Here is a 23363-nt window from a genome sequence, read left to right as displayed (position 1 = left end):
ATTTCCATAGGGCGGTCAAACTCACTTTTAGCCCGAACGGCTGAATGGATTTTCACCAAACTTGGCAAAATTGTAGGGACTGGTAGCCCGATGTGCCTTTGCTATGTCTCAAGATATATGCTCCAGTGGTTTTTACGAAAATTAACTTTGAAAAAATATATATTGGGCTACATTGGGCTATATATATGTTAGAGCCCAAATGTAGCCCAATGTAGCCCAAAGATGGCCACCAGAGACTGACCATGTCATGAGTGATGTAATATGTGACGTCATCAGCAGTGCATTGCAGGCGCGCAAGTTATAGTGAGTCCAACTAACTATAATGTGGGAATTTCAATGGTTTTATGTCAGTAAAATTTCCAGGTAACTATAACTGGTGTGAAACCTATGTTTTTTTCAGTCCTACACATTCTTCATAAATTACCTGCTGCATAGTAAAAATCAAGTGAAAGACTTGCAGCACCAGTCTGAACAAGGACACCTTACCTTTTATGACTATTGGAAGTCCAGACCTTCAGTCAAATAACTTTTGGTACTTCCATAGATAGTTTACCAACAAGATTGCAACTGAGACGGATCCCTGAAGAAGGCAAAGTCGAAACGCGCGTAGTGTGTGTATAAATGACCACCAGTTCCTGCAAATATTTCTGTGTGTTATCTATTTTCAAACAAATTCCAATGTTAACTACGCTCAGATCAACTCAATTCAAACATTGTATTGCAGAGAATAAGCACAACAACAATGACTGCATTTCTTGGTTAGCACTGCTATGTAAACTTAATTCATAATTATCAATTCAGGCCAATAAATGTATTTTTAATATATACAGAAAAATGCCTTTATAAAATAATTATCATTATTTTTCTATAAATTAAATTATTGATTGTCCAATTTATGTATGTCATTGTTTAATGTATGTATCCTGTTAGTTGGTTTCTTTGTTAATATTAGCTCTAGTCCATCGCCTTGCCTTGGGCAACCATGTTTTTCCATTGCAATTTTCCCTGCAGTTCAGCATTCCCATCCCTGCAACAGGGTCCCGTTCTTTCCCAAAGTTATATATATGTGTCATCCATAAAATAAAGAGCTAAGTTGAAAATGTGAATACAAGTAGACAAGATGAAATATACACTTCAATTTAATTCAATTTACTCCATCATATCTCACTCAGGCAAAGTTTGTTTAGCTTCGGAAAGTTTCACCAGAGACATGGCACTATTCTAGACTGTAAGCCTGTAACAAAAGGCATTGGCAAAGCTGATAGGTGTTGTGTTTTGGCTTTGCCAGTGCACATTCAGTGGCAAGGATAATGCTTTTTGGACAGCGCAGAAAAGCATTGGCAAAAAATAAATATAAAAGTGTGCTAGTGAGTCTACGTTTTTGCATCATCCAACATACACAAGTATGAGTCATGATGCTGCAGTGGTCATGAGTAATGATGTAAAAGCATGAATGCATCACCACGTATGCACAAGCATACGTCATGAAGATGTTGTCATTTTAGGGTTTCTTATTTACCCTTTTAAGATGGTGGCACCTAACTTGGAGTGATACATTAAAAAAATAGAATGTGCACAAAAATGCATTTTGAGAAAGGAGTGACCTGGCAGCAAATAGCAGCAGCTAAGCCCAAAAAGAAAATAATTTTAAAAAACATCAAAAAGGACAAGATAGGCAAGGAGGTAGAGAATAGGTGGAGTGGCTTGTGTCAGTGGTAAAAATAAACATACCGTGCAGCAAGAGCAAAGGAGAGCAAGTTGGGAGCAAGGTAAGAACTAGCTGATAGGGACTGTTAGACCTGGCATCATTTGCGTGAGTCTCCCTTCCATTTTTGACGGATTGCCTCCTCTGTTTTGATATGTTTTTGCTGGTTATATGTTTTGGGCACTGTGCCACTGCTAATCAGTCCCATAGTGCAAGTGCTCCCTATGTTAAATTAATGTGCTAATTGGTTATTCCATGATTGGGTTATTTGATTTATCTGTCAGCCCCTAGTACAGTGCACCATGTGTGCCCAGGGTTTGTAAATCAAATGCTGCTGGTGGGCTTGCAGCACTGGTTGTGCCACCCACCGAAGCAGCTTGTAAAGTGTATCTCAGGCCTGCCATTGCAAGGCCTGTGTGCAGTCTAGCACTGCCATTGCGACTTGGGCAAGTGCACCCACTTGCCAGTCCCTAAACCTTCCCTTGGCTTCATATTGGACACCCATATGGTAGGCCCAAGGGCAGGGTGCATTGTGAGTATAATGTAGGGGATGATCTGATGTGTGTAGCATGTCCTAATAGTGAATTACAGACATTTTGTTTTTCACTATTGAAGGCTACCTGTTCTCCATAGGCCAGAATGGGCAGTTAGATTATTACATTCTTATAATTCTAACTGACTCAGGGAACATGGTAGAAATTCGAATTTAGTATGCCTGAACTCAGAATAATAAAATACATCTTTTAGTAAAGTTGGTTTTAATATTCTGTGTTTGAAAATACCACTTTTAGAAAGTAGGTATTTTCTTGCCTAACTATCCATGCCTGCCTCTGCAGGGTTGTGTATTCCTTGTCTGGGTTTGGAGTGACAGGGCTGGGGGATTCCAGGAGACAGGCTGGGGCAGCCCAGTGGTGAATAGAGAGATCTGCATCTAGATGGGAGGGAGGAGGTTTACCTGGGACCTGAATAGGGCTGGCCCTTCCCTCTACAATGCTGGCTCCACCTCCTGTGGCTTGTCTGATGTCTCTGCCCTGCACTGTGAAAGGAGAGGAGGAATCATGTAAACAAAGTGCTCCAGTGCTGTTTCTTCCCTCCCCTGTGCTGGCTCCACCTCATGTGGGGCAGCTGATATCTCTGCCCTGCACAGTGAAAGGAAGAAGAGAGTCATGTAAACAAAGTGTCCAGGAACTGGTTTGGACTAGGCAGAGGCCTCTCTGTCTTCAGAGAACAAAGGATTTTGAGGTATAAATGTTGGGACCCTGATCCCAAGAAATTAGATCACTTCTGGAACAAGAAACCATTCTGCCAAGGAGAAGAACCAAGGTAGCTGCAGCAGTTGTAATGCCCCTCTGCCAATGTGCTGTTTGCTGGGTTGGCCTGCAGTGGTTGTTTTATTGCCAAGGGAAAGGAGAAGGAACTTTGTAAGGACTTTCATCTACAGAAAGTTATTCAAGGGCTTGAACTGTGCTTGCCTCTTGCTGAAGTCTCAGGGACAAAAGACTTCACCTCCAGCTCCCTCCTGAATTTCCTTGCTGGGAATTCTGGCTCCAGACACTTGTGTGCCGCTGGGAGCTGGAAGCGCGAGCCTTCGCCGCATCTCCCTGGAAGCATGTGTTCATCGAAGCTGCCTGCTGTTGCATCCCCAGAGAAGCGTGACGCCATCGTGAGAGTCACCATCGCAACACGGGAGAAGCGGGTCAAAGGGCCTGTCGAGGCTACAACGTACAGAGTTGTTGGAAGGCTGCCACGGCGTTATCGCATCGCCGCATCAAGGGCGCCATCTTCTCGCATCGCAACCGGATCATCGCATTGCATTAAAGCGCCATCTTGCGCACCGCAACGGGCCCACAGGCCGAGCATCTACGCATCACCTCCACCGGTAAGGCTCACGACGAGTCCCCTACTCTCTGCATGCACTGAGGCAGGACGCAACCATTCCCCCAGATTACGGAACCAACGCATCTCCCCTTTTGCGAGCCTTTTATTTACTTTGCGTTACGCATCCAGGTACTTTGTTGAGAACATTGTCGCATTTATCATCAACTTCAACTAAGAGAATTTTAATATTTTTTAAGTAATCTTTAGTCTAGTATTGTGGACTTTTGTTGTTTGTGGTCTTGTGTTAAGTCTATATAAAGAATTCTTATTTTTATAAAACCTAAGTTGTGTCCATCTGTAGTGTTTTCACTGTATTACTGGGTATATTCACAAATGCTTAACACACTGCCTCTGAGATAAGCCTGTCTGCTCGTGCCAAGCTACCAAGGGGGTGAGCAGGGGTTATTAAGGAGTGAAATCCCCTTATCCTGACTTAGAAGTAAGGGTCCCTATTTGGACTAAGGTGAATACCATTGCCAACTAACATTCTAACATTGGTGGTCAGCTGTGAGGATTTGGACTTTGCATTTGTGTTTCATATATGGTGATTGGTGTACACTACTAGTGAGTGCAGACAAAACGCGACCACATACTTTTTTTTAGAACCCTTTTTCCTTGGACTGTTAGTTTTTCCTGAAAACTCCCAATTTTTACTACCATGAGAAAATCAGCGTCTGTTGCATCTATGGATCTTAATTTTGAGGAAGAGAGGTTGGAAACCTACACTGTGAAACAGCTTAAATATCTTTGCAGGAAATTGAAAGTTGCTATACCAGGGATTTCTAAAAAGGAAGACTACCAAAAGGTGCTGAGGGCCTGGGTGGAAGCAAGAAATGTCCCTGAGCTTGTGGTGGAGCCTGTTGGGCATGCAGATGGTCAAATTTATAGGCCAGTGTTTCCAGCCAGGGGAGGGGTGTCGTCCCCGCCTGGCAGCAGCATCTATTCCAAAGACCTGTCCCGAGAGAGCTGGAAGACAGGGAGTTAACTCCAGAACTCTAAAGACAGAGGTTTAGGAATTGTAAGAAACTGGAGGGAACCACTTGGGTAGAATATCTGTCTTTCTTTTGCAGAGCTATTGATGGTTGAGTGAGGGGTAACAATGTTGATAATTTTCAAGCCCTCTATGATTTGATTGCAAGGGAGCACTTGTCTGCTAATTGTTTCCCAGAGCTACGCCAGCACCTTATTGATAGCAAGTTGACTAATCCTAGAAAGCTTGCTGAAGAGGCGGACTGCTAGGTCAGGACCAGGGTCCAGAAGGGTCTTGGGGAGACTACGCCAAGGGTGGGCAGGGTCCCCAGCAGAAGAGTGGGTGGGACAAGGGTAAACAGGGAATTTCTAAAAAGGTCCCCAAAGTAATTCCCAAGGGAACCAAAGTAAGGGTTCCCAGCCTCCCCCTGAGAAGAAGTCATGACCCCCGATAGGTAAATCTGTTCATAGGGGGCCTGTTACCTGCTTTCAGTGTAAGCAGGTTGGACACTGTTGGTATGATCCCCAGTGTCCTCAAAAGGGTCAGTATATGCCACCCTGTGCACCACCCCGTCAGATGGCCAGTGTAGCCATGGGTGGGGAGGAGATGGGTGCCCAAGGAGGTTGGGGTCGCGCAGAAATGTCCCTTGTCTCATTAGGAGACTTTGAGATGGTCCTTAGAACTCAGCTTCCTGATAACACTAAGAAATACAGGCAGTGAGTGACCATCATTGGCCATGGAGTGGAGGCTCTGAGAGACTGAGAGACACAGGAGCAAGTGTGACAGCTGTCAAGTGTCACTTAGTGTCGGAAGAGCAGGTAGTCCCTCCTGCATTCTTCCCAGATGTTGCCGCTGACAACACAGAGAGCCATTGCAAGGTGGCTCAAATTCCCTTTGAGTGGGGGGGGGGGCAGAAACAGAAAGTGATATGCAGTAAATGGAAAAAGAAAGAAGCGAAATTTGAGGAAATTCAAATGGAAGAGTTAAAGGGGGACATTTACAAAAGAATGAAAGGTTTCCAAAAGAAAAGAGATAAATGAAATCCTAAAGAAATAGAGGAAATAGATTTGGGAGAGTGCTAAAGTTGGCATCTTGTTTCAAAGAGGGGATTGATGGAGCAAGGTTTCATACGTACAGAAACATGCTTGAACTCAGTCCTCTCGAAATAACATGTAACTAATTAATCAACATATTTTGTTTACTAATATTTGCATTACACGACACTATTAGCAAGATGGGGAATCTTGCATATGTCTTTTTACTAAGAGCAACCTGAGTTTCCTAAAATGGCTGCCGAAAATGCAGGAATTCTTCTGCACATGAGTCTGCCACATCTACGTGGCGTGACGTCTTTTGCTTCTGGTGGGAAATCTTTTCAGCTGCGCACTAGTGCCAAGATGGCCGCTTCATATCTCACACATTAATGCACCTGCTACTGCCTCAACTAAACTTTGTTCATTTTGCTTAACTATTAATGCTATAGTTGAAATAAAGTAATGGGGTTAGAGTAGAGATAAGTGGTATACAGTGCATTAATTAATTTTTGTATTCTAATGTCTCTCTCTTTGACTTTGTTATTAGTAACCCTGGGCAAAGCACTACGCAACGCTCGTGGAGTTTGCGAAGTTTGCGCAACTTAGCACTACGCGAGCTGCACGTAGCACAGTGCGAACACGCGTAGTGCAGCGTAGCGTAGTGCAGCGCTCATTTTTGCTTGTTCGCGGTCCTGAACGTCATGTTCGCGACCGCGAGCAAGCAAAATGACATCCCGGCGAGATTCTCAACGCGGGGAGATAAGGTTTCTCATTGTGAGTGGTTGCGCATGCTCGCGACCGCTCTCAATGAGAAACTACCAGTTCGCGTTGAGAAAGCTGCAGCTCGAGTAATAATCTACTCGAGCAGCAGAAAACTACAGCTCGCACTGAGCAAGATGCCGTTTTCAATGATTGCACAGTGCCGGATGCTTGTCCGCACTGTGCAATCATTGAAAACACATCTTGCACAGTGCGAACATGCTACTACGCAGCTCGCGTAGTGCTATGTGAAGTTCGCGTAGTGCGAAGTGCACTTTGCGTAGCTTCGCGTAGCGCTACTTTGCGAACTACGCCCACCCTTAGTTATTAGCTCATATTTGGGCCTGAAGGGGTCATAAACTCCATATTGAAAAGGCTGCGTCTGCGCAGACAATCCCATAAATCCCTGAAGTCACTGTCATTGAACAGCTGCCAAGACCCATCTTACCCACGATGTTCCTGGAAAACTGACCATTTGACCTCATGAGAGTAAGAAATATGAACTGTATCAAATATAAGGTGTACGATTTGAAACCAATATTGCTGGGTGGAATAAAAGTGCATGGGAAATAAAATTATGGGTGGGAACTTGATCAATATAAGTCAATGAAAATTACCTCATCTTAGTATGGTGTGATGACCTCTCCTCGTCTTTCTGACCAATCGAATTAATGGAACACATAGAATTTGCAACATTTAGGGGTGGTACACTGCCCAGAAAATGGTATAACTAAGGTAGGCTTAGTTATTTATTTGTCCGTCTTGTCACAGACCTGTCACTGACACAACGTATGCTAAAGGAGAATCAAGAGCAGAGGTGCTGGCAGAGCACTCTGTCAGAAGAATCGGGTGTGCTGAGGGAGAAGTATTGATTACCCAGTCGGGCTACCTGATTGCTGTAGAGAGGGGTGTGATGCTGGCGTTGCACTTAGCGGAGGTCACCTGTCCTGATTTGCACCTGACCTGTCCCGTTGGCACCTGATTAGTCAGGAGCCCGTTTTTTACCCCAGCTCGTGGCCAGGATTGGTCCTCGCACCATTCTAGGTAAATATAATCCATATGGTATGACCTTGTGCTATTTCCCTTTCTCACCCATCCCAGGTACCAATGTCTAAAGGTGTTGCTATAATTTCTTCCCGTTTCTATGTATTATTAATTATAATATTATTTATAAAGTTTCTGGTCAATCTGTTGTGGTCACTGACCTATGAAATTATGCATAGATAAAGTGTTTAAAACTTCTCCCGAGTCTGTGTTTATTACAGGAAATGTAAATTATTAAAATTGCTACGTATTATGCTAACTCCCTTTCGATCCCTAGGACTTATATCATAGGTGACAAAGGATTTGTAAGTCATGGCGTACAGGTATAAGTCCTAAGTGAATAAAATCCTGATAGGCAGTAATTAAAAGCAGGATTACCGGTTCATAGGTGTTAATGTTTATGGGCCCAGGTGAGTATGATTAACTGAGCTGGTAATCCCGCGCGCCATCAGTATTTCTTTGGTAGCAGAGCTACGGTTATGGGTTTAGTTAAAGATAGGTAGTTAGTTGCATTTTGATTTTTATTGATTTTTTGTATTAACCAAAACCTGTTTGTATTGTTATTCATTTGTCTGAAGATCCCCGGGGATATTGAAAAGCGGGTGGTAAATGGAAGCCACACTGCAGTGAGGTTACTTGCCTTGATGAAATAAGTGCAGAAAGTTAGGTAAAACTTGAAGCACTAGTTAGGGATCATTTTCTTGTATAAAAGTGAGAGTGATTGACAGCAAAGGAGTTCACTGGTGAAAATTTGGTCTTATATCACCTAGAAAGGGTAAGTCTGAAGGAGTAACAGGTTCTTTTTGCTTGAGTGAAAAGTAAGCGGAAGGTTGTTTTACTCATAGTGTATGAAGAGTAGACAGAAAAAGTTTTACTCGTTGTGAAAGAGGCACAGTAGCGAATGTTTTCATGTTGTTAATTAATGAGATGTGTAATTAAAATTGAAAGAAATTAAGTTGTTGTATTACCTTGCAAAGGAGGGAGTCAGTCGCAGGTGCTGCACTGACGTCATAGAGAGCCGCGCTTGGATTGGTAAAACTAGCGGGTGTGTAGGAAAATTGTAAAGGAGGGGTGAGTGCAGGGAGTGAGATGCATGTCACAGAAAAGCTGCGCAAGCATCGGTTAAACGCTGTTTATAAGTCAAATACTAATTGGTTGTTGAAAATACGAAACGCGCTGGTATTGGAGAAATATTTCTGCAAAGTAAACAAATAAATTTAATTGAATTAATTGAAATTTCTTAGAAAATTAGATAGCGGTAATTATATGTGGCATTTAAATCCAGCAATTATAGGAAATCGTTCAGATAGAAAATACTTAGGTTTTGCCCGAGAACAAAGTATTAGAGGAAGACCATATAACATGTATGGAGAAAAGAGAAAAATGTCTTTCAACCAGAAAATCAAGAATTACTTTAAAAAAGATAAACCAGTGAAAACGAGAGAAGGTATTATTATCCCACCCCCGAAAACGCCCACATCATACATGATAGAAAGAGACTACAACACTTTTGTGTATGGTTAGAGTATTGTATAGAGTATACCAAAGATGATGGCATATTGAAATTTACAGAACATGGCACATTTAATGGTAGAATATTGCACAATTTGCAAAAACGCATGAATGAATTAGACCCCAGACCAAGATTAACGCAATATGAAGCCTTAGAAGAGTGGGAGACAGAGGCATTTGAGCGAGATAGATCTCGAAGTGACAGAAATTTTAGCAGATTTTATCCCAGATTTCTAAAGGAAACTCGAGATAAGCGAATGAAACAATGGAGACAGTCTATGCTAGCGGAAGGATTATATCCTGTTTTTACCACAGAAGAACCAATTGGAATTAAAATTACTGAGCAAACAAAACATTTAATGACTAGTGGTGGTGATTCATATGATGATTATTTAGAGGATTTAATAATGAAAAATCTGCCACCTTATTAAGAAGAGACTAATAGAGTTATCCCTAGTGCTCCGTTTCTACAACCCCCCTTGGTTCCGGAGATTGTACATGAAACCTCATTGGAAAAGGTACTACAAGAAAGGGAAAAAGAAGCAATAAACAAACAGCATAGTGAGCTAATACAGACTATAACCCAATTAAATACCAGTCCTGAGGCCCTGACAATACCTGTAACAATAGGTCCCATAGTTCCTTTATATGGAGATAAGCAACCCAGTTCTAAAACTCCTGTTCTAACTACATCAAAAGTACAGCCCAGGAAAGAAAATCTAATAGTTGATGATCAAGCAAGTGAGTGCGAGTCAGTAATTTCCTTGATGGATTTACCTATACGAGAACCAATGGGTGACTTGATCAGGAAAATTACTCCTAAATTCTCAAAGGAAGTACAAATCGAGACATCCTCAGGAACGAGAAGTGCAACTGTAGTAACCCCTGATGAATTAGAAAGATGGACCCAAGAAATAAAAAAGCCAAAAACACAGCCAAAGGTATTGGACATATTCAAATTAAGGGTAGAATTGGAAGAGATGGTAGCAGGAAATGTAGGATTGGAAAGATGACATTCTTTTAATGAAGAAGAATTGTTGTTTATATGCAGAAGTATTACTCAAAATACAAAAATATACCGTGAAAAATTGATGAATTTGGCTTCTGAAATGGGAATTGACATTTGTAAATCAAAAGTATTACATGAACCAAAAAGAGCTAAATTTTCCGATAAAGATTTGGAAAACATGAATATGTCAGGATGAAAATTGCAGATAAAGGAATTATTGTTGTTGTTGCAAAAATGGGGAGATTTAGACAAATGGAAAGTCAGATGGACAAAGAAAAAGGAAGAAGCACAGACAAATAGAAATGTATCTGAGTATTTACTAAAAGAAATAGAAAAGGCTGAAAGGTTGTGTCCAATGAGAAGTGGCAGGAGGAGGTTATGTACATGTTCCATGATCCCGACAGGATATTTTATCATTTACTAATGACTTCCCAAAGCTTAGAGAAAAACTTGTAGATCGGTACCAGCAAGTTGAAAGGTTTGTGAAAGTTTCGAAGGTACTGTTAAAAGATTTAGATGGTTTATTTGACGTAGTTGTTCCGGCTGACTTATGGACTGAGTGTAAAATTACAGTAGACTGGCCAAATGATTAATACCCTAGAGATCCAAAGACTGGAGCCCCGTCAGAAGAGGTGATGAACAAGTTTAATCAAGTAATAACCTATTTAAAAGGAAAGATACCTCGAAAAGAAACAGATTGGACAAAAATAGACATAACCACCCAAAATAAAGATGAATCTGTACATGCATATTATGAACGCCTATTGCAGGTATTTAAACAATACAGTGGGTTAGAAATAATTAATAATAAGGTCATGACACATTTGATATATCATTTTGTGTCCAGACTAAAACCAGAAATTTCCCAGACGATTAAAGAACATAAACTATGTTGGCAAGCAAAGCCTGTCGATGAGATTCTCAAGTATGCAAAATACTGTGAGGATGAAAATGATAATAAGCAAAAGAAATTGGAAGAAATGGTAATCTGGGCTCAAGTAAAAATGGCAGAACAGCAAGAACTTCAGTTAAGTCAGCAGCCAAATAATCAGAAGAAGGGTGAAGGCCAAGGTGAAAGTAGAGGAGGCAAACCCAGAGGGAAAATGAGTAAAGAAAAGGCAAAGAAAATGTTTCCCTGTCATGGGTGCAGAAAATTGGGGCATTGGAGAAGTAAATGTAAGTTAATACAGAATAATAATGTCTAAAATCAAAATTTAAATCCACAGACACAGAATGAGGTTTCAATGAGACAGCTGCATACAGAATCAGTTAACTCCTAACCCTATGCCTGATTTTGTGAGTCAAGCCACATACAGTGTGGACACCGGATTTCGGAAGGGAAGTGGTAAGAAAAATACGGTAACACCACAGTTTCTTTTACAGGAAACATTTTTTGAGGACGAGCCCTACTGACGGTGCCTGAGAGGGGAGAAGAGGAATGCGTACTTGGCGCATCCTTACCGGTAGATCAGTCAGGTCCTTACATTGAAGGAAAAGTGGAGGGAAATGATGTTACCTTTTTGTTGGACACTTGTGCTACCCGTTCTACAGTGAGAACAGCAGACATCCCAAACCTACCCCTCTCGGGAGAAGCGATCCAAGTAGTGGGTGTTTCTAGTAAACAAATTAGGACCCCTGTCTCCGAACCAATGGAAGTGTGTATAGGTAATTTTAAAGAGATGCACAAATTAGTTGTGTGCAACTCTAGCACTGTAAACTTGCTAGGGAGGGAGCTACTATGCAAGATGAATTGCACATTCTTTTCCACACCAAACGGTGTTGAAATTCAGACTCCAGATGAAGACGGAGTTGACAAAATTATGTTAGCTAAACAAGAAACAGAAGTTAAAAAGATGTCCGTAGGAGATTTACCAGAAGAGCTCCAGACCTTTGTAAATCCTGGTGTGTGGGATTTTTATGGAAAAGAAGTAGGTTTGATGGCAAATATCAATCCCATAAAAGTATCAGTGAAGGAAGGTGCAGTTTACCCAAATATTCGACAGTACAAAATGAGTCCAGAAATACAAGCAGCCGTCGCAGAAGAAATAGAGCGTTTGGTTGAACAAGGCATTTTAGAAGAAATAATGAGCAGTCCTTGTAATTCACCTATAATTGGCATAAAGAACCCAAACGGAAAGTATAGGGTGGTCCAAGACCTTTGAAAAGTAAATAAAAATGTTGTCCCAAGTTGCCCAGTAGTACTGAATGCAGCAGTGATTCTGTATTAAATACCATGGCGGACAGGGTGGTTCACTGTAATTGATTTATGTCATGCCTTCTTTTCCATTCCATTACATCCTGACAGCAAATTAGTATTTTCGTTCAAAATTGACAAGCATGTTTATGTTTGGAATCGTGCTCCACAGGGGTACATGGAAAGCCCATCAATCTTTAATCAGATTATGAAAAAGTGTCTTGAATCATTGGTGCTGCCTGGACAATCTGTTTTGTTGCTGTATATCGATGATCTACTGATAGCATCGAGAACCAGAAATGATTGCATGACTGATTCCATAGCATTATTGAACCATTTGGCAAAACATGGACATAAAGTGTCCCCTGAAAAATTGCAATATTTCACAACTTTATTCAAATATCTGCGACACCTGATAGACAGAGGGGTCAGAAGAGTGACTTCAGAAAGAATCAAAATAATTCAAAACATGAAACTACCCCAAACTCAAAAATAAATTAGAATGTTTCTCGGAGTTGTAGGTTATTGCAAGCAGTGGATTGTGGGATTTGCAGTGCTAGCTAAACCTTTGAATCAGCTAACAAAGAAACGGGCAAAAGATCCAGTTGAATGGGATGATGAAAGCATGACTGCTTTCCTAAAATTATGCAACTGCCTGTGTGGGGCTACAGCATTAGGAATGCCTGATTATTCAAAAGAGTTGCACTATTTTGTGACATAAGAGACAATTGTGCTCTCTCAGTTTTAACCCAAACTCATGGGTTCGTGGCATATTTTTCTGCCACAGTGGACCCAGTGGTGTCAGCACTGCTAGGTTGCCTAAAATCTGTATCTGCAACTTGTATGAGTCTTGAGCAAAGTGTATCCATTGTCATGGAACACCGTGTAACAATATATGTCCCACATGCAGTCGTGATTCTGATAACCAGAACACGTACTCAGTACCTAACTCGTAATCAGATGACTAAATATGAAAGAATCATTCTTGGTTCAGAGACCGTGACAATAGTCAGGTGTACTATTCTAAATTCGGCAACCCTGTTACCAAATTTACACTTTGAAGAAGTAAGGGGGAAGTCGAACATGATTGTATCGACCTCACTGAATTCCCATGCGCATATATACAAGAAGAACCTTTAAAAGATCCAGAACATGGGCTTTTTGTAGATGGCTTGTGTATGCGCCATGAGGAAGGAGGATTGAGCGCTGCTTATGCTGTGTGCACATTATCTGGTAAAGTCAAAGCATCCTATTTACCAGGAGTCAAGTCTGCACAATTAGCCGAATTGATTGCTTTAATAACAGTGGGCAAAATTGGGAGAAATTGGAGAGTAACCATTTACACTGATAACCAGTATGGCTACGGTTGTGAATGACTTTAGCTAACTATGGATACAAAGGGAGTTCATGACTTCTTCAGGAACCCCTGTTAAAAATGGACAGTTTGTAAAAGAATTACTTGAAGCAATTTATTTGCCTAAGGAATTGGCCGTGATCAAGTGTACTGCTCACCAATCTGGAAATGACAAACTGACAGCTGGTAATCGTTATGCTGACCAAGTGGCCTAACATTGTGCCAGATACAGAATGGCAGTAAACAAGAAAATCGAAGCATGTGTAATCAGCTGCCAACTTATGCTGCTAAGAGGAGTAAATACATGGGAGGAAGTGAGGGATTTGCAGAAAGAAGCAGAACCTAAAGAAAATGAAGAATGGGAGAAAATAGGATGTCAGATAAGACCTGAAGATGGTGTGATAATTTACCTAGATGGGAGACCGGTACTACCTGATTGTATGCTTGCACCAATGGCCAGAATGTACCATGGGGACTCACACATAGGCAGAGATGCAATGATAAGGTTGTTCAGACAGGATTGGTTTAATGCAAGGTTCAGGAACATAGCAGAGAGTATTTGTTAGAGATGCTTAATTTGTCAATGAATGAATCCTGGTAGGAAAACCCAGTTATCAGACTACAACTTGATTTAATTCAGTTACCTGCTTGTCAAGGATTAAAACATGTTCTTGTCATCGTCTGCTTATTTTCCAAATGGGTAGTAGCATACCCGACCAGTAGGAATGACAGCTCATTCCTAGGTTCGGTTTTCCAGTAACGATTGAATCAGACCAAGGGTCTTATTTGATAATGAAATAATTCAACTGATTTGTGAAGCATTCAAAATTGAGCAAAAGCTGCACTGTGCATATCGCCCGGAGGCTTCTGGTGTGGTAGAACAACTGAATGGCACAATCAAATCAAGATTTGGAAGGAAGTGTGAATCTACCCAATTGGAATAACCTGATGTTTTACCTCTTGTCCTGATGGGACTCAGAAGCATTCCAGATAGGAAAACAGGCATGAGTCCCCATGAAATAGTCATGGAAAGAGCAATGAGGCAGGCATGTGTGCCAGGACACAAGCTGTTAACTATATCTGATGATTTAGTTTTGGAGTACTGCAAAGAGTTGGCTGACCAAGTGTGTTCTATCTTTCGCCAGGTTGGAGAGGACGCTGTGTATAGACAATCAACTCCAGCACATGCCCTGAACCCTGGAGATTGGGTAGCGATAAAAGATCCCAACCAGGAATCTTGCCTAGCACCAAGGTGGATAGAACCACGCCAAGTAATACTGGTTACCACCACAGCTGTAAAGTGTAAGTGAATTCCAAACTGGATCCATACCAGCCATACCAAAAGAGTAACAGAACCTGACAAAGTAGAGGCTGAAGGTTGCGCAGCTGAAGGGTCTCAAGAAGTTGATCCTGAAGTAATTGACGAAGAACAATCGAGCACCAGTCAGGATGAATGGATTTCAGTGGTGGGTATACCTGAAATAAGAGTAAGAACAAGAAGCCAAACATATCTAGATAGCCAGAGTGATAGTGAGGATGAGACAGGAATAGAGGAACACACTAGGATTACAGAAATAAAAGCTCTGGGACCTGCTTGACACCACTGCCCCGGATGTAGCCTTCCTGACCGAGACGTGGTGGAACGACTCCTCTGTACCAGACACCGCCATTGCCATCCCAGACGGCTACAAGATCACCCGCAGAGACCACGCCAATGGCATCGGAGGAGGAATTGCCATCGTCCACAAGTCCACCCTCAAGGTCACCACCCATGCAGATGATGCCCTCAAAACGGCCGAACACATGCGCTTCCAGGTCCACACCGACCCCAACACCACCCTCAGAGGAACGCTCGTCTACAGACCCCCCGGATCCCAGGCCCTGTTCAGTGACTCCATTGCCGACCTCGCCAGCACCCACGCACTCGCCTCCATGGACTACAACCTCCTCGGGGATCTGAACTTCCACCTTGAGAACAACAACGACGCCAACTCCACCACGCTGATCGACAACCTCACCAACCTCAGCCTCAGACAACTTGTCACGAAACCCACCCACGCCGCCGGCCACACGCTAGATGCAGTCTTCACCACAAGCATCCACGTCACCTTCGACCACACCACCGAACCACCGCTGCATCCACTTCACCTTCAAAAGACCAACCACTCACCACCGCACTCAACACCTGCCTCGCTGCTGCTGGAGCAAAGTCACCGAAGACCAGCTGATCACTACCCTCTCCCAGAACCCTCGCACCAACCCCACCAATCCAGACGCCGCAGCCTGCAACCTCAGACAGTGGATCGACGAGTGTGCCATCACCCTCACCCCTCTGAAGAAACCCCCCAACAGGCATGCCAGCAAGAGAGCCACCTGGTTCACCGACGAGCTCCTGGCCTCCAAGCGTACATGCCGGAAACTTGGGAAGAAATGGCTCCACGAATGTGCACCAGACAACCATGCAGCCCACAAGGACGCCACCCGCAAACACCACCACCTCAGCAGATCAGCCAAGAGGTCCTCCTTCAAAGACCGCCTGGATAACAATGCACACAACAGCAAAGAGCTCTTCTGCATCGTTAAAGAACTCTCCATCCCCAGAGCCAACTGCAACGACATCTGGCCCTTACAGGAACTCTGTGACTCCCTGGCCATCTTCTTCCACCGCAAGATCGCTGACATCCACGACAGCTTCAACACCACAACCGACCTGACCTCGCCAGACTTCACCCCTACCCTGAACACCAACAGCGCCAACCGCCTGACCTCCTGGTCCAGCGTCAGTGACGACGAGATGTGCAAGGTCATGAACTCCATCCACTCAGGTTCTCCACAGACCCGTGCCCACACCACATATTCAACAAGGCAGACGCAGCCATCGCACCCCAACTACGGAAGGTCATCAACATCTCCTTCGAAACAGTGACATTCCTGCAAAGCTGGACGCACGCCAAAATCAACCCCCTCCTCAAAAAGCCCAAGGCGGAACCCAACGACCTCAAGAACTTCAGGCCCATCTCCCTGCTCCTGTTCCCCGCAAAGGTCAACGAGAAAATCGTCAACATACAACTGACCCGCCACCTTGAAGACAACAACATCCTGGACCTGTCCCAATCCGGATTCAGACGAAACCACAGAACCAAAACAGCCCTCATCGCCGCCACAGACGACATCAGGCGCCAACTAGACAATGGCGAGACATCAGCCCTCATCCTCCTGGACCTATCGGCCGCCTTCGACACGGTCTGCCATCACACTCTAAAAACATGCCTCCAAGAAGCCAGTATCCAAGAGAAGGCCCTCGACTGGACCACATCCTTCCTCTCCGGCAGATCCCAGATTGTCCGCCTCCCACCTTTCTGATCTGAAGCCACCAACATCATCTGCGGCGTCCCCAAGGGCTCCTCCCTTAGCCCGACGCTATTTAACATCTACATGGCCCCCCTCGCACAAATGGCCCACCACTACAACCTCAACATCATCACCTACGCCGACGACACTCAGCTCATCCTCTCCCTCACCAAGGACCCACACACCGCCAAAACCAACATCCACGACGGAATGAAGGCCATCGCCGACTGGATGAGGAGCAGCCGTCTGAAATTGAACTCAGAAAAGATGGTGGACCTCATCCTCGGACCCAACCCCGCGGCCTGGGATGACTCCTGGTGGCCGACCACTCTGAGAACAGCACCGACACCCACCGACCATGCATGCAGCCTAGGATTCATCCTCGACTCCTCCCTCTCCATGTCCAAACAGGTCAACGCTGTCTCCTCCTCCTGCTACAACACCCTCCGCATACTCCGCAGTAGAAGTAGAAGATCGGTGACACAGGCCCTCGTCAGCAGCAGACTGGACTACGGCAATGCACTCTATGCCGGAATCCCAGCCAAACACCTATGACGACTACAGCGTATCCGAAATGCCTCCACCTGACTGATTGTCAAAGTCCCTCGCCACAGCCACATCACCCCCCACCTGAAAAACCTACACTGGCTCCCCGTCAACAAGAGGATCGCCTTCAAACTCCTCACCCACGCACACAAAGCACTTCACAACGCCGGACCAGCCTATCTCAACAGCAGACTCAGCTTCCACACTCCCACCCGCCAGCTCAGCTCCGCCAGCCTCGCCCTCACCCTCGCCACCGTCCCCGCATCCAACGAACAACCTCCAGCGGTAGATCCTTCTCCTACCTCGCTGCCAAGACCTGGAACACCTTACCTACCTACCTAAGGGAGACCGAAGACCTACTCGCCTTCAGAAGACTCCTCAAGACCTGTGAGGTTCTTTGATTTTGGATTTTGGCCCGTATCTAGCTGCCATTTTGTGACCTGCCGCCATTTTGTGTTGCTCTCACTCAGGCAGCACGGCAAACGATGTGCTTTTCCAGCTGCTACGTGTCCTTTCAGTTAAAAAGTAACTTCATTGCCCTTGTCTACAAAACCTGATGTCAGGGTCTGGCTGAGTTTGTTAATCCATGTCTGGCTCGATTGATCCCTGTCTCGGCCGACTATTTGCACTCTCCTATTCTTTCCTTGTACTATTTTATCCGACTGGCCTTCGCTATTCTCTCCTTGTATGTTCCTATTACACAACCATCCTTTGAGGCACACAATTGCGTCCTGCCACCTGCAAGAAGGGATTGTGGACGCCATCACTGATTAATTTGTTGGGAGGGGTAGCACACGGGGTCTGAGAGAGGGGCGTATTTGAGACACCTGATAGCTTGTTTTTCAACTTGTCCTATTGGTCTGTTTTGTATGTGTAAGGAGTAAACTCTGTAAATGTGTTTCCTATAAAAGACTGTGCACCACGGATTGAAGTGGCAGTCTCCTTAGAATGCACCTCGAGTGTAACTTCTGGGACAACTGTGCTTAGCTGCAGCTAATAAAACCTGGCTTCCACGCTCAATGGAGTGTCTCGTGTCTCTATTTTTTACAAGGCAGGTGAACTTGGGGATTAAGGCGTGTCCTGCGCCGCCTGGCCCATAAGGCCTGGTTCTCCACCTGGCTCTTCGCGCAGTAGTGCAGCTCCCCCTCCCTCCTAGCGCCTTGAGACCCTCACGGGTAAGTAGTGCGCTTTACAAATTTCTGATTGATTGATTGATTGATTGATACTGAAGAGGACCAAATAAGGAAAGAGCAACATACTCAGACCGATGAAACACCTATCAGAACTACTGTATCTGAGGAGGGAAAGACAGGTATTAGAGAAAACACACAGGCAGAAGACAATCAAGAAATTTCAAGACCTGAGCAGGACCAGACAGGATTAGTAAAACGTCTTCAGTACGAAGAGAAAACTCCAGGCCCAACAAAACAAAACCCTGAACAAGGTCAGACTAGTATAGAAGAATCCATCTAGGCAGAAAGGTCAACAGTAATAAGCCCTGGACAAGTTCAGATAGAAAGGATACCTGAAGACGACAAAAATCAGATTGTTCCACACCTCAAGGAAAACAAAAGAACATCTAAAGAATCTGAAAGCATAGTGCCAGCTAAAATACTCAGAAAAGGTGATGCTTCGCCTGGTTTCGTTAAAAAACTAAAATATCGCCTAGTCACAATAAATGAACAACCTGACCAAGTGGATGAAGTATCAAATCAAACTGAACCGTCGACAAGTAATCAAAGAAGAAGAAGTCCACGTTTGAAAAGACTGAACAATAAAGTTAAGGGTCCTGAATGGACTTACGTTATTCTCGAGGAATTCGAGAATCCGGAAATCAGTGATGAAAGTGATGAAGAATTAATTGCTGATCAATCTATCGAAGAAGTGAGACCAACTTGAGATACATTCACAGTTATATTATGTGTAAAGTTTACAAAGAGGGGCTAAGGCACCTCAGTCAAAATGGTCGATACTAGAGTTACTGAAAACTTGAAAAGAAATTGTATAAAGACATGCTGTAGAATATGCATATGTAGTGTATTGCTAGGGCTTATAGTATGGTTAGAACTGACAATAGCAATACCTTATAAGATGGCTGCTAATAAACAGAATGACACTAGTATTCATGGAAAGGTAGCAAACCTTAACCCTTTCGATGCTGATGACGAGCTCAGCTCATCATCAGCCACGGGTGGCGTGTGCTGATGACGAGCTGAGCTCGTCATGTATCGCGGTAAAACGAAAAAAGCCGCACAGCGCAAAAATCGCCGCAGCAGCGATGCGGTTAAACTAGGCAGAGTAGATTTAGAAGTACCCAATGAGATAGAATTACAACATACTAGAAATAGAAATGAGACAGATCTGAATGTATTTGCTAATCTATTAGTGCACTACGTAGAGACAATCCAAGTTAGTGATTGCTATGGCTGTATGAAATTACCGACATCAGTAGCAGAAAGGGTTACATACCATCATTTACCACTGACATATGGTATTTAATGTAGTATATTAACTAGTTTGTTTTAAAGAACTGGAAAATTACAGTATTATTATTCCAATTTAGATGTCATTTTTTTTAAATTCCTATACGCACAAAAATTAACCCTGTCCTTAGTAGTAGAGACTCACATTTTATGGGTGAATAAATGAATATTTTCTAACAATGAAAACAATAAATATAGCTGAAGCACACATAGACAATTTATATTATTTATTTTTATTTTGAAGGTTATAAAGCGCACGGCTACCCCCAACGGGGGTGTCCCGGCGCTGCAGACAACCGACACCAGAGGGATTCAGTGTGAGCTAGATCATGGAAAAGAACCAAGTCCTGAGTTTCCTCTGAAACAAGGACTCGGTAGGGATAGATCTAAGATCCAGCGGGAGGCGATTCCAGAGTTTAGATGTGACCACCGCAAAGGCCCGGCCCCCAGTTCGTGCAAGACGGAAACGTGTGGTGTGCATCATGCGAAGATGGTTTGACCTAAGGTCACATACCAATTGAGTAACTTTGAGTCTATGCCTCAAATATGTAGGGCCTCAGCCGTTGAGAGCCCTAAAGGCAATGACTAAGGACTTAAATTGTATACGTTGACTCACCGGCAACCAATGCAGTGTGCTCAGGTATGGTGTAATAGAGTGGCGATATGGTATGTTACGAATCAGCCTGGCCATGGCATTCTGCACTATCTGTAAACGCTTGATAAGATAAGCCGGGGCTCCCACAAACAGACTGTTTGCATAGTCCAAGTGGGACGTGATCAAGGCGTGAACCACCGTCCTCCGTGAATCAAGTGGGAGAAAGGGAGCTATCTTCTTAATCATGCAGAGCTTTCCGAAGCAAGATGCCGAGACTTTGTTGATTTGGGTTTTACAGGACAACGCTGTATCAAATAGAAAACCCAAATTAGGAGCAGATTGTACTGGGGCAGGGGGGGATTCAGTTCTATAGGCATCATTTGTTGGCTGGTATGGGAGCTTTTTGATTGAAAAATAAGACCTCCGTCTTATTTGTATTCAGTTTGAGGTTATTGGTGGTCATCCAGGATGCGATGTTAACCAAACAATGACAGAAATTAGCCATGTAGTCATCAGAGTGATCTCTAAAAGCAAACACAAGCTGAGTATCATCAGCATAAGAGATCACTCCGACACCCCAGGATTCCACCAACTCCGCTAGTGGGGCCAGATATACATTGAAGAATAGAGGACTGAGTGCTGAGCCCTGCGGGACCCCCCATTCCAGCGGTTTCTCAGTAGAGACATATGGCCTGAGGAAGACCTGTTGCGATCTATCCTTCAAGAAGGATTTCACCCAGGCCAGCGGTGTACCCCCAATGCCCACATCGTGGAGGCGGTCCAGGAGGATGTTGTGTGAGACCGTATCGAAAGCTGCGGATAGGTCGAGGATGACCAGCATGCCCTCTTCTCCCCTATCCACACACTCACAAATCGACTCAGACACTTCTAATAATGCAGACTCAGTACTAAAGCCTGGCCTAAAGCCCGACTGAGAGTCATGTAGCAGATGATGTGATTCCAAGTATTCGGACAATTGTTCCTGTACCACTTTCTCCAGGACTTTTGCTGGTTTAGGGAGAAGTGAGATGGGCCGATAGTTACTGAAACACAGCGGATCAGCATCCACTTTCTTTAGAATAGGGATCAGCATAGCCTGTTTCCAGAGAGAGGGGAACCGGCCAGAACGCAGTGAAGCATTCCATATTTCCATCAAAGGGTTAATCAGTAGCGGGGCCAGATCACTCAAAATCTGAGCAGGAGCTGGGTCAAGAGGGGAGCCTGATTTACATTTATGGAACAGAGACAGAGCGTATTCTGAAGATAAGGGTTTAAATGAAGTAAACCGTTCATCGTGAGTGGTTCTATTGTTTGGTGATGACACCCACATATTCTGATTAATTATTGCCGTGTTGTTTACAATCTTCTCGTGGAAGAAATTAGACAGGCCATCACAGAGAGATTGACTCGGCACACTGGGGCAGGCCAGGGCAGAGGGATTGGAAAATTCTTTAACAATATTACTTACTTTGATAACTTTATTTCGGTCAAAGACCATAAAAGTGCAATAAAATATATACAAGCACAGTATAAAAATATAAATACATCGAGTTAACAATATTAAATAGCATTTTAGTTTAATTTTCTGCTGTCTTAATTTTTTTTATAAAGTGCTGTCACTCTGTCAGAAGAATCAGGGTGTGCTGAGGGAAAAGTATTGATTACCCAGTCGGGGTACCAGATTGCCGTAGAGAGTGGTGTGACACTTGTGTTGCGCTTAGCCGAGGTCACCTGTCCTGATTTGCACCTGTCCTATCCCGTTGGCACCTGATTAGTCAGGAGCTCTTTTTTTTACCCTAGTTCGTTTCCAGAATTGGTCCTCGCACCATTTAAGGTCAATATAATCCATGTGGTATGTCCTTGTGCTATTTCCCTTTCTCACCCTTCCCAGGTACCAATGTCTAAAGGTGTTACTATAATTTCTTGCTGTTTCTATGTCTTATTAATTATATTCTTATTTGTAAAATTTTTGGTCAATCTATTGTGGTCACTGACTCATGAAATTATGCATAGATAAAGTGTTTAAAACTTCTCCCGAGTCTGTGTTTATTACAGGAAAGGTAAATTATTACAATTGCTACCTATTATGCTAACTCCCTTTCGATCCCTAGGACTTATATCATAGGTAGCAAAGGATTTGTAAGTCATGGCATACAGGTATAAGTCCTAAGTAATAAAAATCCCGATAGGCAGTAATTAGAAGCAGGATTACCAGTTCATAGGTGTGAATGTTTATGGGCCCAGGTGAGTATGATTAATTGAGCTGGTAATCCCACGCGCCAGCAACTCTGCAATCTCACTCAAACAAGCCCATCACTAACCCTACATTATTCGTCCCACTCTGCACTTACAGCAGCACCCAAATTCATATGGTCACCTCACTCACCCTGCAGTCACTTCTCTCACCTTACTCTCTCACTGTTGCATCGTTCACCATGCACTCACATGGGCACTCCTGTCACCCAAACAGGCAGAGAGTTAATATGCCTGCTACAAAGAACAAGTACCATGCAGATCACAGAACTGAGTGTGCGTAAATTACGAGTAGCCCAATAAAAGAAAAAAAATGTTTGTCAGATCGGGGCTATAGAGCAATTATGTGCATTGTTGGTGAGTGGGAGTGAGGGAATTCATGGAGGAGGAAATGGGGGAGGGGCGACAAAAACGACTTGCACCATGAGTGACCAGTGCTAGGGCCAGCCCTGGCTGGGAGTCTTAGCCCCCCCACCCCACATCGAAGTTCGGGTCTAGTTGCGCCCCTGTACTCTGGCAATGCATGAAAAGAAAACTGGAGAAAGAGCAAGAATGAAAGGGAAACGTGAAGCTTGGAGCGCCTCTAGGAGAAATTATTAAAACATAACCACAAAGTCCATGAATTGAGAAATAAAGCACTTTTTTTGCTTCTACACAAGGTTCTTCAGAGAGGTAC

This window comes from Lissotriton vulgaris, chromosome 2_1 (assembly GCF_964263255.1).
Source record: "Lissotriton vulgaris chromosome 2_1, aLisVul1.2, whole genome shotgun sequence".
NCBI classification, from domain to species: domain Eukaryota; kingdom Metazoa; phylum Chordata; class Amphibia; order Caudata; family Salamandridae; genus Lissotriton; species Lissotriton vulgaris.
Note: the sequence above shows the minus strand (reverse complement) of the source record.